The following is a 15,505-nucleotide window of genomic DNA, read 5'->3' as shown; positions in this document are numbered from 1 at the left end:
AATTGCAGCGTTGTTCAGAGTGTCAAAGAGGACCATCAGGAGGCACATGAAACAAAGCGGTTTACGGTATGGACACTAAAATTATGAGTCTTCAATATGTGAATTCACTCGTTGACTTCATTCATCCATGCAGAAAGGATATTATGTTTAGTCTAACATTACTGTTTACGTTTTTTGTTTGCACAGAAAGACAAACATCTATTCAACTGTGAATGATGAGGAATTGGACCGTATTATAAGTGAAATTCACAGAATACATTCAAACACCGGCTACAAGCTAATGCGTGGTCATCTGAATGCAAGAGGTGTCCGTGTTCCAAGTGAGTGTGATCATATGGGCATTCTTTAAATGTATTATTTTAATGTGGAGCTCTGCCCCATTTTATATCTTGTATCTTTTACATATGTATGCTTATAGTCACGGAACGAGTATAGTTAATGGGGACGTGTACGCCTGTGTATATCAAGTGTGGTCCGATGCGAGAGACCACCATAACAAAATTCCCCAAAATTCAAAGCACCTTCTCTCTCTGTTGAGCACCCCCCATAGCAATAGAAAATCTCAGGAGCTGCCACTGGCTGTCCGGATGTGCCCTGTCCCCCCCCACCCCTGCTGTAAAGGCTATTATGTAATCATAGAAGGCTGAAAATCACAGGTCATGTCTGATTTTATGATACAGTCAGCAGTGTAAACCTCAATTATGTGGAAGCTTACTTTTATAATAGAGGGACAATATCTGACAGTACAGTACAGTTTGAAACTGTGGTGGTTTGTGGTGCCATGGATTGAACATATGTTTCTAATGAAGTTGCCAGTGAGTGCATGTTTATTCTTTTGAATTTCCTCCCCTCAGTCTCAAGACTGCAAGAATCTTTACCAAGAGTCGATGCAGAGGGCGTGTACATGAGACGTCTAAGGCTGCGTGTATTGAGGCGACGGCAGTATTCTGTTCGTGGCCCAAACTCTTTGTGGCATATAGATGGCAACCATAAGCTCATCAGGTCAGTGATATTGGATTAGATTAGATTAGATTAGATTAGATTAGATTGAAAACTCATCTTTCTATAGATGTTTCATTATTATTGTTTTAAAATTAAAGTTGTGCTTTTTCATGTGCTCACAATTGCCTGACAGGTGGAGATTTGTTGTCCATGGTGGGGTGGATGTATTCAGTCGTTTAGTGGTCTACCTGACCGTGGCTGGCAATAACAGAGCCCATACGGTCTTACAGAGCTTTATCGCTGCTGTTGAGCAGTATGGGCTGCCATCAAGGGTACGGTCTGATAAAGGGGGGGAGAATGCAGATGTCACAGAATTCATGATCAGGAGCAGAGGTACTGACAGGAATTCACACATCACAGGCAGAAGTGTCCACAATCAGCGGTAAATAAATATGTTTGGCAAATTGGCTCAAACAATGATTGAATGTACTTCTTTAACATGTCACACATTAACACCTTTTATTTCAATGTTATCCTAAATACAGAATAGAGAGAATGTGGAGAGATGTTTATGAACATGCCTTGGACCTCTTCTATCAGATCTTCACTTCATTGGAAGATCAGGGAACACTGAATCCTGGCAATGAAATCCATCTTTTCGCACTGCACCGGATCTTTCTTCCACTAATTCAGCAAAGCCTCAACTCTTTCAAAGATGCTTGGAACTTTCATGGTCTTAGAACTGAAAGGAATCAGTCACCACAGCAACTCTGGCGAAGATACAGAGAGCAAGGCCCTATGGAGGATCCTACTGAGGTAAAAGAAAGATCAATTTGAAACACTCCGTTTCCCCAAAGGAATTATGGGAGAAAATGTTGTGCTAAATGTGCTACTTTAAATGAAACATAGGTAATAGTCTCTTCAAAGATCAACATCTGAGCTGCATACTATGCACTACAAAACTCAATAGGCAACATTTACGCTTGAGGAGCAAAAATAACAATCTTAAGTACCTTGTGCATACATGTCAGACTAGTTTTAAGTATACAATTGATCATGCTTGTCCTCCATTCAGGTTCATGAAGAGTATGGGATCGACTGGAGCGGACCTCACAGTCTTCATGGAGGCAGTGTGTCAGTCCCTGAGGTTCAGCTGGCCCGTGAGCTCTCAGATGAAGAGGTTGCCATTTTGCCAACTCCAGGAGTTTCTGTAACTGATGCACTTGGATCATATGTGGAGACTGTGCAAGTTTTATCAAGAATTGTAGCAGACTGATGTCCAACCCATGCTTTTATTTAGCATTACAAAACAAAGGATAGACTGAAAGAGATTTCTTTCCCCAAAATTAATTAAATAGTAAAAATATGTTTTACTTTCAATGAACTTTATGAACCACTTCCTGTGTCATTATTGACCTCAGAATGAATAACAAACAATGCTGTCTTGTTAACACTGAATATGCAGTTTGGTTTCAGTGAATAACAAAAAATGTTGAATAAAACAATAGTCTGTACAATGTACTGCACAATGTGTTAAGGACACTGAACTTGTGTCAATTGACCTGACCTACTGAACAGTGCATGCAATGACATCTGTCTGAAAAATATTTAAACGAGTCCAAATCCAGTCTGTGTCTATGGCAGAGACGAGTGCTTTCTCAAAGTCCATTTAAGTTTTAAAATGAGCTGGCAGCTTTAGTGTTTCAAAGCACGTAGAGGATGTAGGAAGAGTTCCCCCAGAAATCTCCACTCTCAGCTCAGAAGGAAGCATCTCCCAGCCAACCCAGAATGTCAGCAGCTGGGCCAGTGTACCTGATGAAGCTAAAAGACATAAAATAGATTCAAGACAACATTTAGTTCCAACTTTAATTAATCATATATATACATGAGACATAGAAACATTTGTAAAGAGAGTAGTGCATTAACCAAATAAGGTGTTTATGCCCGTTTCAATGAACATCCTTAGAAAGCCAGCAATGCGGCACATGGACTCGAGGTCAAAGTCCTCATCATCACTGTCCTCAACTGGCCATGTGATTTTTTGTAGGAGCATCTTAAAGAACACAAAAAGTGTCGGAAGCAAAGAATATGCTGATCACATTCTTTGTAAATGGAAAAATAACCAGCTCAGTCATTGAAAATACATGCAATTAAAGTCACAAATGTAACTGAATTACTAACTTACCTGAGGTGTGAACTGCATTTCAGCCATTTTGGGGAAAAGAAGTGGGACAACATCTGGCCTAGATGTCAGCAGGGGCCATACCATTGCATCCTTCAGTCCCTTTCTCAACTGTTTAATTTGGCGCATGGTCCTCACAATGACCGAAGAGACAGACCCGACCCATATTAGAGCCCAAATCCTCAACCCAAATTTTATGAAAGTTTGCACAATAGAAAATGTGATAACATGTTCATAAAAGCACAATAAATTGCTTTATAAAAATCCACTCAAACTACTACAGAATTCTTAATATTTTTCCAGGATGTCCCTTCATTTTACAATAAATCTCATTCTACCTGGATAAGGAGATAAATAGAGTGACATTTGTCCTGCCAGCTTGTCACACAACTATTGGATGGATGGGGAAATTCCACTTTCTACAGTTCAGTAACTGGTGTCTAGTGCATGAATGCTTAAAAACTGTATGTCTTCTGTATCACTTTTTTAAAGTAGATTATCATAATGCAAAGTCACAAAAACAGATGGGTTGTTGAGCTGCTCTCAACTGCTGCTCTTTTTTTTTTTTTAAGGATTACATTTTTTTAATTTTTTTTTTTATAATTTTTCCTACCATGTCAATATTTGTGAAATTGAGGTTGTTCAATATGCCACTGTCTTATCAACAGTTACAGGTGTGAGAAATGCTGTAGTTAAACTGTATACAGTAAATGGTTTTTGACAATGGGCAAAGACTAAATATCATTGACTAAAGCATGAATTTCACCACTAAAATTTGACCTTTTCCATCTCTGCCAGTGTTGACATAAGTCAGGGTTTACAAAATTTTCTATAATTCAACAACTACAGCAATTAATTATATCACTTAATCAGTTCGAGATACTGCATGGAGTAGAAGTTTGTCATGTAGCCATTTCTGATTTGTTTTAGTGACTGCTGGGAGATCCCAAGACAAGGAAAGCTCTGAAACTGTGTCCTTCTGTTCCTGTGTTAATTCTTCTTGTTCAAGCTACAATGAAGACCATACAAATTATTGCATTTGCACAAACAATAATTTTTGCAATATAATTTTTTTTTTAACGTAACATACAAGTTTTATGATATTCCTGATGTGCAGATCAGGGCAGTCTTCTATAACAACAGTTGTCATTTCAGGGTCCCCGTTGAACAGTACATGAATTACAGCAGGACTTAATCCTGTGACATGGGGACCGTCATGCAGAAAGCTGTGGGCCAACATCCTTTCTGCAACCCGGAAGAGGTTGCTTTCAATAAGCACCTCTGATGCTGCTGGAACAAGATGGTCAGGTTCACCCTCAAATAGCAGTGTTCGGCCCATTCCTCCTGTAAAGTATCAAGAGAGCAACCACTTAAATAATTTTATTAAAAATACATCATATTAACCCTTAAACTAGTAAGAGACTCACAAAGATCTAGACTGAATCCAAACTGGAGTTTGGATATTATTGTTGTCATAAAGTACCGCATTACTCCCTCTCCGACAGCAAAATCGTCTGAAATAAAATAATTATAATAAGACAGTGGAAAAACAGTGGCTGACTAATACAGGTAACATTTAACAAGCAAGTGAAACAATAGTCAATAGTCTATTGGCTGTAATTCTAGAATAGCATCCTTAATATTGACTTCCAAATAACGGGAAAATATTGTCCATGGCCTATTTTCACCAGTGGTCATCAATTATATAATGTTTTGGATTCCATTCTCCCATTTAAAATTCCATATAAGATACTTGAGTGGTATGCACTTTAATGATACAATTATATTACTTACCAACAAGAGTACAATGAAGTGGGCATGCCCATTCTTGCTGCTGTTTATAGAATGAGAGAAGATCCCGTTCCCTGTCCTCTTCAGAGTACCTGACATCCATCTTCATTCTAAGTGGTTTCACAGATGAATGTTCCCTTAGCAGATTCCCTTTGAAAACTTTGGCAGCTTGAGCTGGTTCTTTGATAAGCTTCCATTCTCAAACAACCAACAACAATAAGTTATCTATTCCAAAAAGACATGTTGTGTTACATGTAGATACATACATCCTCTCAGTCACAATCTTATAGCAACCCTATTGTGATGACACGAACCACTGTCTGTTTCTTTGTCATCCAACTCCGCATTGTTAGTCACTGCTGGTACTACTGCACTCTGAGCTGATGTGCCAGGTCTCACTGGAACAGCGTCACTAACTGGGGCTGTCTCATTATCATTTTCTTCACTTTGGCCTCCCTCTTGTTCTCGTTCTGATTCCTGTATGGGTGTCCTTGAAGTTAACAAAATTTAAGTTATACATATACATATACATATACATATATATACATATACATATATACATGGTCCCTTATTAGTGTGCATAACACGCCAAGAGAGACATTTTCACACCCATTACACCCCAGTACATACCCATTGCAGCTCAATCTGTGCAGCTTCATCTCTGAAAAGGCAACTTCCTTCTGACAAGTGATGCAGAGAATAACTGGACCAGAGGCAAGACATGAGCTCTCCTAACAAGAAATTATATTTAATTAATGATAAAAGTCACCACTAAGCCTTGTTTTGATTATGTATTAAACTGAGTCTTTGTAAACTTATGTACACAATCTAAGGGTAGATCCTGTTGAAGTGGACGTATGTAGATTGTAGCCTGTCCAATCATCGTTGATGGATCTTTCAGATAGACAAGGGTGTATCCAGTGCTGGGACACTGAAGCAATCCAAGATTTCGACTGCAAGTAGATCCTACAATTTTTAGAAATTCAAAACCTCCCCCTTCATGGAGCTTCGGAAACACTTCCATCAGTTTGTTTGTTATTACCATGGGATCGTTGTCATTCCCTGGAAAAAAAAATAGTCATAACTCACATAACTCACCTAAAACTGAGCAAATAAGCCTGTGATGAAGAAAAGAATGTGAAAATCCATTAAGTTTGAGTTAAATATGAACAGGAAATATTTATGACTATTAAAAAAAAGAAAAGCAGAGCAGAACTGCAAATATATTCAACGAGCCACAGACAGTACAGGACTTCCGGTTGTAGTGTGATAAATCAGCGAAAATTAAAATTACTCCAAACCTGTCAAAACAAGGATGAACACCATCGGTCAAGCGAGATATGACCGTCACAGACAGACACAGACACAACTTGCTTTATAGACGGATAGATTGATTACTGGTTTCCTACTTACCTGAAAATGTCACCTTTTGCTCTCCAAGCACTGAAGTTAGAAGGTTCGCTTTAAAGGGACAATATGTAGTATTTATGGGTTTATATTACCCAAAATCCACTTTTTTATACATATTATGTGCTCCTGTTTGTCTAGTCGCTGTATAATATTCTTTGTTTCATTTTCGTAGTGTTTCAAAAAGTCATGTAAAATAACATGGTCGCGGGCCGCGGTCGCATAGCCACTGTTAGCAGCGAGACGCCATGTTTCTGCCGGAGCCTGTAAGGACAAACGCGAGAGAACTTGACCTTACATGTAGTAACACCTTTGTCCACCAGAGGGCATTCTGACCAATCCAGCAGCCATAAATCAGATTTGACCTTACTTGTAATGTCAAACTTGTCCACTAGAGGGCAGTTAAAATAATTAAGTATCCATACATCAAATTTGACCTAACATGTAATGACACCTTTGTCCACTAGAGGGCAGTCTGAAGAATTTAGCAGCCATAAATCAGATTTGACCTTACATGTAATAACACGTTTGTCCACTAGAGGGAAGTCTGACCAATCTAGCAGCCATAAATCAGATTTGACCTTACTTGTAATGTCAAACTTGTCCACCAGAGGGCAGTCTGAAGAATTCAGCATCCATAAATCCAATGTGACCCTCTTTGTAAAAAACACATTTGTTCACCAGGAAGCTGTTCCATCGTGTGAACCAATCCATTACCCATAATGCTTTGTAAAAACTTAAAAGTGAAGAAAACAGTGTCTTTTGTCTAAAATAAATCACATTTTGACTGTGAAACATTTGACAAAAGATGGTAAAACAGTGTCAAAAAGTTTGTGATACATATTTCTGTAATAATTCAAGTTTTATCATTTAATTCTTTACCAGCACCATAAGTGATAAGACTTTAGTGGACTTTAAATACTCTGTCATTCTTCAGTGACTGTAGTTTGACACAGCACAGTTTAAATACTACAGCAGCACTGGATGAAACTCACCATGTTATGTCATGGTTTGCCCACAGTAGGACAGTGTCAAAGACTAACTGTTTGTGTTTATTGTAATTAATACAGTCCCAGACTTCTTTGTGAAAGAGTAAGCACTTAATCTCAAATTCTCTGTAAATCACATTTTATGTGTAATGTTAGTTTTGTCCACCAGTGGGTACTCTGAAGAAATGGCAACCATAAATAAAACCAGTGTTCCGTGAATGCAGCATTTGTGTGGTCAGTGTATGCAGCATCAGTGTGTGGTCATCTGAACAGTATTTTTTACAGTGGAGTTTTAATGTTTTGAGCATTTTTTTACAGTGTAGGTTGTGCATAGGTTGTATTTTTTTATCAGTTATGGATGTTTGTTCTGCTCTTTTATAAAGTTATGTTGTCTTTACAAAAATGATGTTGAGACAACTCAAGATAAGTGAATATCATCAACATTAAAGAAAAGCATTAAGTCAACATAAACAATCATGTTTGTTTAGCACATGTTCACTGAATTTATACATGAAATAAAAGATTTAAATGCATTTAAAAGTCATGTTAGTGCTCGCCCCCTCCCCTCCTGTTAAATGGCTGCATGAGTTGGTGGCCGTTTCTCAATATCCATACTTGTGCGTACTTGCGTACTCCCGTACTTGTGAAAACTTCATCAGCCTCGGTCCAAGTTATGTTCCAATTCTCAAGAACGCGAGCAGCGAGTACGGTTCTCATACCCGGAAGTGTTCTCGATCCGCCCATTTTACCAAGTATGCAACGGGTGGTGACTTGAGCGTACTTGGGAAAGCCATATAGCCTAGAATGCATTTCGGCAGATCATGTTGGAGCAGAGAACTCACAACTGTAAGTAAAAACCTGAAATAAATATTTTTCTGTGTCCCGGAACGCAGTTTTAAAATCATTTGAGGCGAGAAATTAGTCATTTAGAATCCAAACATGTGGTTTGGATATTAAGATATGACGTATTTATAGTTTGACAGCGGCGCTGTCGGAGGTTATCAGCTCCGTCTAAGCGGACGTTCGGTGCTCACAGTGGCCGACACAGAGCAGCATTACCTCGGCCTGTCCTGATGAAATGATCCGCTGGCTCAGACGGCTCCGTCATTACATAATTGGTGTGAACGATAGATATGATATTGAATCATCAAAATGTTTTTATTGTAAAGTTTTTGACATGAGCCGAAAGTTAGTATATATTTACAGTTATTCAGATTGATTTTAACGTATCACACATCAAGTACTCCTTTTCTAAATATGAGCCATGTGTTGTATTACTACTACTACCACTGCTGTCATTTTTGCACATACTATTATACTTTATATACATGTCAATGTTACATATACTATATTTTACATAATATATATGTATGTATGTATGTGTAATACGTTACACTGTTATGTATTTCTTTTCAATGTGGTGTATTTTAATTTAGGGACAAATGAAGAAACCCAGGCACTCATTGGGCAGCCAATGAGAACCTGTTCACTGGGAGGCGTAATTCCTCCCAGACTGGATGGGAGTGAGTATTGATTATCAGTGGTCATTTTATCTGTCTGTGAAAGTGTTTGAGAAACATTTAGCCATTCTACTTGTATATCTTCATAAAAGTAGCAGTGCATCACTCTGTGTGCTTATTTTGCTTAGTGTCTTTGTTGCCACTTCTGGCCTGAGCATCACTGCAAAGCAGGCCAAAAAGAGGTGGAACAACCTCAAGGACAGATACAAGGTAATCTGTTTTACTTCTTTATCTTCTCGAAGGAAATTTCGTATTTGGACAGTTTGTATTTATAAGAATTCATCACAGACAAGCACTGGTCTTTTCAAATAAAGTGCTAACAGCTGCCTAATACATTAAAGCAGTTGCTTTTACTATGTAATAGTTACACTCATTTCAGGAGCACAGAGATCCTCCCAGTGGAAAAGGGGTAGAGGCCGGTGGTGTGACCGCTGCCACCTGGCAGTGGTACAGTGCCATGGATGCTGCACTCCAGGGGCAACATTCAATTACTCCACCCCTGGTTGTTGTAGCCAACACCAGTGCCACCACAGGTGGCATGCTGACCACACCAACTGAAACAGGCACGACCAGTAGTGTGGTCAGCACATCAGCATCTGTCCCCCCTGTGGAGGAAGCCAGAGCCAGTCAGCTGGCCAGAAAAAGGTCCAGAGATGGAGAGGACATTCTGGACTTTTTGAAGGAGAGGGAGAGAGGGAGAGGGAGGCACTGGCAAGACAGGAGGAAGCAGAGAGAGCAGCAGCAGCCAGAGCTGATCGCTTCCTTTCACTCTTTGAGAAGCTTGTGGATAAATTGTAAAATAAATTGCATGAAAGAAATTCAGTCCGGGCAATTCTCTATTTTCTTTTCTATTAATTCATTGTAATATTAGAACACAACACAGAACAGCATTTGAGCAAATCAACATAACATAAGATATATGTAAACATGTTTTTCATTAATCTTTACATTTTCAGGTAATGGAAAAAAACAAACAGCAGTAGAGACAGACACCATTTCCAATTTTTATTTAGTAGTCATGTTCACTAAGAAAATGTGGAAGCACATTGGGTGCTGAAAGCTGTGCAGCAAGCCTTGCCCTGGTGCGGGTCTTAAGCATTCCGAAGGTGCGCTCAATAACTATTCGGGCCTTGGCATGGTGGTGATTGAATCTGGATTGGACTATGTCTGTCAACATAGAAATGATCACATTAATGAATATTCACACAAAAAACACAATTAACTATATTTCAAAGTCACCAAAGTATCAACTTACATTCTCTTATGTGTTATTATTTGTGCATTTTAAAGAATAATCTTACTGGCTACTGGCTGGCGATACGGTGTCATGGTGGCCACGGGATGCTGCAGACATGGGTATCCTCCATCTCCCAGTAGAACATATCCAGCTGGTGGATACAGGGCCTGCCGGAACATCGGTGACCTGCGGAGAACCATGGAGTCATGGACCGATCCTGGGTTCCCAATGAAAACATCCAGGAATTCCCTCCCAGCATCACAGACACCCTGCAAGATGATGGATGGGAAAAGTTTCCTATTCATGTAGCATTTTTTCTGTGGTTCTCTAGGGGGAACAACACAGATGTGGCACCCATCAATGGCTCCAGCAACATGACGGAATGCCTCATGTCCAGCCAAGCGGGCAAAGCCAGACCCCACCATCTCCATTTCCTCTGGTCTGGGGAAATGGATAATCTGGTGAATAATGGTCATCATCCTGTTCACCGTCTTGTGGATGACCCTACAAACTGTTGACAGCGGCATAGCGAATATATCCGCCGTGACCCTGTAGGAGGCTCCACAAGCCAACCAGTAGACGGTCACCAGCACCTCAATTCCTTACTCCACCCATGGGACTTGTCCTGGGGCATAATTTGGAACAGCATATTCAGGCTGTCCCTGGATAGTCTCAGGGCTGGCTTTACGTCTGCTCCAGACAGAAACATACGCATAATGGGCACATCTCCGGATATCTCCGGATTGGATGTTTTGCCTGTGGGGAAAAAAACATATTTTAAGTGGTTGTAATGTAATATGTATGTATATTGCTTGCAATGTTGTGAAAGGTTCTCAGTCATCCAGGTCATATTCTTCAGGAAGAGGCATCTTCAGAACTAAAGAAGTCTATCATATGAATTGATAAGTAGCTAAATAAAATTTAGCACCCCTCTTACACCTGATGTGTGTTTATTACTGTATCACAACTGTTCATGATGAATAGATGTTGGGGGAGCCAGAAAGGATAATCCATGTTAATGTGAGACCAATAAAAATGTACTATTATACACACACACACACACACACACACACACACACACACACACACACACACACACACACACACACACACACACACACACAGACATATATGCTGTTTTAGGAAACTGATGTGATTATTAGTTAAGGTGATGAGTAGTTCTTACCTTGTTAAAAACATATGCCAGTATAGTAGTATAGTAGTATAGTAGTAGTAGGGAAAGCCTCCTCTTCCTCCTTTGCAACCTGGCTCTTCTTTCACTGATCCTCCTCCTCAGGTCAGCAGCCTCCTCTTCAGTCTGCCGGTAAAGCATCCCAACGGCGAGAGAACAGCAACATGTCTTCCATCCATTTCAGTTTAGTTTTTTTTTCTCTAGAGTTCACCTACACTTACCAACCTCCTCAACACCAGTGCATAAGCTCAAACACCCATAATCCAGCCCTGCATTTTATATACATTACCCTGCTACAACACACCTGTTTGAAATGAACATCAGGCTTTTGCAGAGATTGATAACAAGCTGGCCATCTAATCAATTTAATTGTTAGGTCAGGGTTACCTCTACATCATGCAGGGCAGAGATTAATTACTGCACAACACCAATAACCTCCAACCACTGATCTGTTATATGAAGACTCAAGACAACATTTAATAATATGTTAAGTATAAATAAAGAAATGAGTGGTTGTTTTTATAAATATAGCTTTATTGTTGTTATTTCATTTATATGTACGCATATATATACATATATGTGCATGGCATATAGTCTATGTATTTATTAAGAGTACATACTTTTCTTCTTCAACATACGGTAGGTGGCGGTAATGAGGCTTAAGTGCTTCGCGCCACCCGCCATTCAAACAGTAGAACAAGGAAGTACGCTGCTGTTCCAATTGAAGAATCGTGCTCGTGTACTCCCGTACTTGGCAAGTATGTACTTCAGTCGTACTTCTCAAGTATGTACTTTCCAAGTAAGCAAGTACATACTGGCATACTTGGGTATTGAGAAACGGCCGGTGAGTCTGTCAGTGGGTGGGTGTGTCTGTGGGTGTGTCTTTCTGTGGGTGGGTGTGTCAGCTTGTCTTTGCCCCTGCAGGTTGGCCAGATAAACCCCTTTCCCTGGTTTCCCTCTAACTCACCTGCTGCATGTTACTGTGATTGCCTCCACTCAGTTCACCAGTTTGGAGGTTTGTTTGATCTTGACTTTGAGTCCTGACAGTCACATGTTAGCATTTGTGTTAGCCCATTAGCTTTTTGTTTGTTAGCATCTTCGCCCAGTAGATTTTTCTATGTTATCATTAGCATTTTGTTAGTTTGTATATTAGTATTGTATGTTAGTCCATTAGCTTTTTGTATATTAGCCCATTCACTTTTTGTGTTGTATATTAGCATTTATGTCAGCCTATGGTTAGTTAGCATGTTAGCACTTGTATGTTAGATCACTAGCTTTTAGTTTGTTAGCATTTTTCAGTTGGCCTGTTGATACTGGGCGGTTTAAATATTATTAACAATTTGGTGACAATGTTCTTAATTTAGAGATCAATTAATGAAAAACCTTTGATGTTTGCAGTCCTCACACCTGCTGCAGCAGTAGCTAACGCTAGCTAGGAGACAGGACATGGTGAGTGAAGTGTTTGCTCTGCACTTTCTCTTCTCTTATTAAAGTACTAATCTCCAGTTATGTGACATTTTATAATTTGACACTACAGTGATTGTTGTTTTTTGCACTTTTTTCATGTAAAACTTCAGGTCGCCATGAAGCTCTGCAGAAGCCTGATAACGAGCTGTTGATCTGAATCAGGTGTTGGAGCAGGACCACGTGTAAAACATGGAGGACTGAGTTTTCTGAGGACCGGGGTCAGGAAACACTGCTCTAAACAGGCTCAGGTTAGCATTAGCTCACTGATGTTTGCTATTTAAAACATTTTTACAGTGTGCTGTGGTATCATATCACATTTGCTGCTTTTACAGCTTATTTCCTGCTCTCATTCTTATTGTCCGTTTACCAGAACAGGCTTCTTGCTCTTTGCTGCAAAACCCGGACCGGATTCCATGGATGGACGGGACTGGATTGGATTTGGGTTTCTGCTGTAAGTACAACAGAAAGCTCAGTTTCTAGGTTATTTTGAAGTGTACAAAAATCTCTAATTATAGATATAATTCTCTCTCTCTCTCTCTCTCTCTTTCTCTCTCTTTGTCTCTCTCACTAGCTATATATATATATATATTTATATTTATATTCATATTTATATTTATATTTATATTTATATATATCAATATATATATATATATCTATATATCACACGTTTTGATTGCTAATGATATATATTTTGGTATGGTATACTGTGAGTGTCAAATGTGCGGTGTTAAACTTTAAAAATGAAATACTCCAAGGTTTTGCCAGAGTTTAAAGGTTTTTTTAAACTGTTGTTTCACTTACCACTGTGCTGTGTATATAAAGGTTTGTGTCTTTTTGGTTTGGTGTGAGGTTTTTCCTGTTGTGCATCAATAGGTTCAAACTACAAAGTGGTTGCATCAAATCTAAAAGGTCTCAGGTTTTGGTCTTCAAGACAAAAGGTGTCAATGGTGCATTTTTACTTTTTGGGTTTTTCTCTCGGTAAACGAACAACAAACTTAAAATGGCTGAAAGCTGAATGAAATGGTTTTGATAACATTCAAACAGGTTTGATATGTGTGGTGTACTTTTGTTATTTTTGGCGTTTGTACAAACAAGGTTTAGAAAAAACAACTTTAAGCTGTTTTGCTCAATGGGATTTATCATCTAAAAGGTATTTTGGTTTAAGGTTGCTTACTTTTGGTGTTTGATTACATGGCGTACTGTGGGGCTTTGGTTTGAGTGTCAAATGTGCAGTATTTAATGTTTTACGCACAAGAAGGCGCTGGTATGGGACAAAGTGGGGAAAAATGCCACTGTGCTTTATTATGTTTGTATTTTGGTGTGAGGTTTTTCCTACTGTGCATAAATAGGTTAATTACTTTGGAATCAAGGACCCTACATGGCTTCCACCTCCAAGTTCCAAAGATGGTGAGTAAACCAGACTCTGCCTCTTTTATGAGACACTGATGTTTGCAACTGCCTTAGGTTGTTTTTCTTGTGTTCCAGAATCAAGACCCCTTTCTGGACAACTTTGTCAACAAGATGATGCGGCAAAATGGACGGACCTGCATGATAATGTTTGAGGAAATGGGAGGAACTGAACACATGACTCTGATGGACCCAACCGGTCAAGGCAGACGGCCGCACACTTTGAGACTGGTTCTGTTGGACATTTCTTCCTGTTTTTTTTATTTTTTATCTCTCCACTGTTGCCACTTTTGTTTTTTCATTCTGTGAATTGTTGGGTTTCTCTTCTTGATATTATTATTATTATTATCATTTTTATTATTATTATTATTATTGATAAAAAAATAGGAGCGCAAGTCCGACTGTCACCTCCACGTGGTGCACTCTGGGTAACGCAAACGACGGCGGCAAACAATAACTTTAGCATGACATTTCTGACTTATTTGAAATCTTGATCTTTTTGAGTAAATGTTAATGTCTAGTTTGTTTGTCATATTTGTGATGATAAAGTCAAGTTAATTTTCACTTCATGTGTCCAGAAACGGCAGCAAAACATGGACTGGACTTCATGTGGTTTCCCTGTGTGAGTCGACAAACTCATATTTATTTCTTTGCTGTCCTTTTATTGCTTTCCTTTTCTTTCCTTCCACTTTTTCATGGCTTTCCAGCCCTTTCTTTTTGCCATTGCTCCTATAATTTCATTCTTTTTTCTTTCCTCCATCCCTACCTTCATTCCTGTGTTCTCTCCTTCTCTTCTGTCCTTTATTGCTTCCTTTCTTCCTTCCAATCCCCTTTTTAAAATTAAATTAGGTTTTAGTCCAACCAGCAGGGGGCGTCACAGCCACTTCAGCCTCAGTGGGTTAAGCTGTTTTTTTCTTACATTATCAAACTGCTCTTATTTTCTTTTCACTCAAGTTTGAAAAATTGACTGTTTGACACGTTAACCTAAATTTTATTTTCCATTTCTAATTCACAGTTTAAGTGTCGTTTAAAGCGAACAGGGTTTATGAAGAATAAGTTATTTCTTTTTGTCTTTGTTATTTAAAGCTTACTGCATTTTTTTCTCTGTATTGTTTTATTGCGTTGAAGAAAAGAGCCTGTGATTGTTTAACTTTAATTTCTACTTAATCTTTGTGTTTCTTTTATGCCGTTTTGTTTCTATTTTCTGCTTTGTATTGATGTTTTTTCCATCTTGAATTTGCCTTTTGTGTTAAAAAAAATAAATAACTAACTTATTTTAAGTCTCTCGCTCTCACTTTCACTCGCACTCACTCTGTTGAACTGGCTGAACAAATTTGTGCCACAGTCCGGCCCTCGGTGAAACTCTGTATG

This window comes from Microchirus variegatus, assembly GCF_963457635.1.
Source record: "Microchirus variegatus genome assembly, chromosome: 10".
Classification (NCBI taxonomy): domain Eukaryota; kingdom Metazoa; phylum Chordata; class Actinopteri; order Pleuronectiformes; family Soleidae; genus Microchirus; species Microchirus variegatus.
This window is presented reverse-complemented; position numbering follows the sequence as displayed.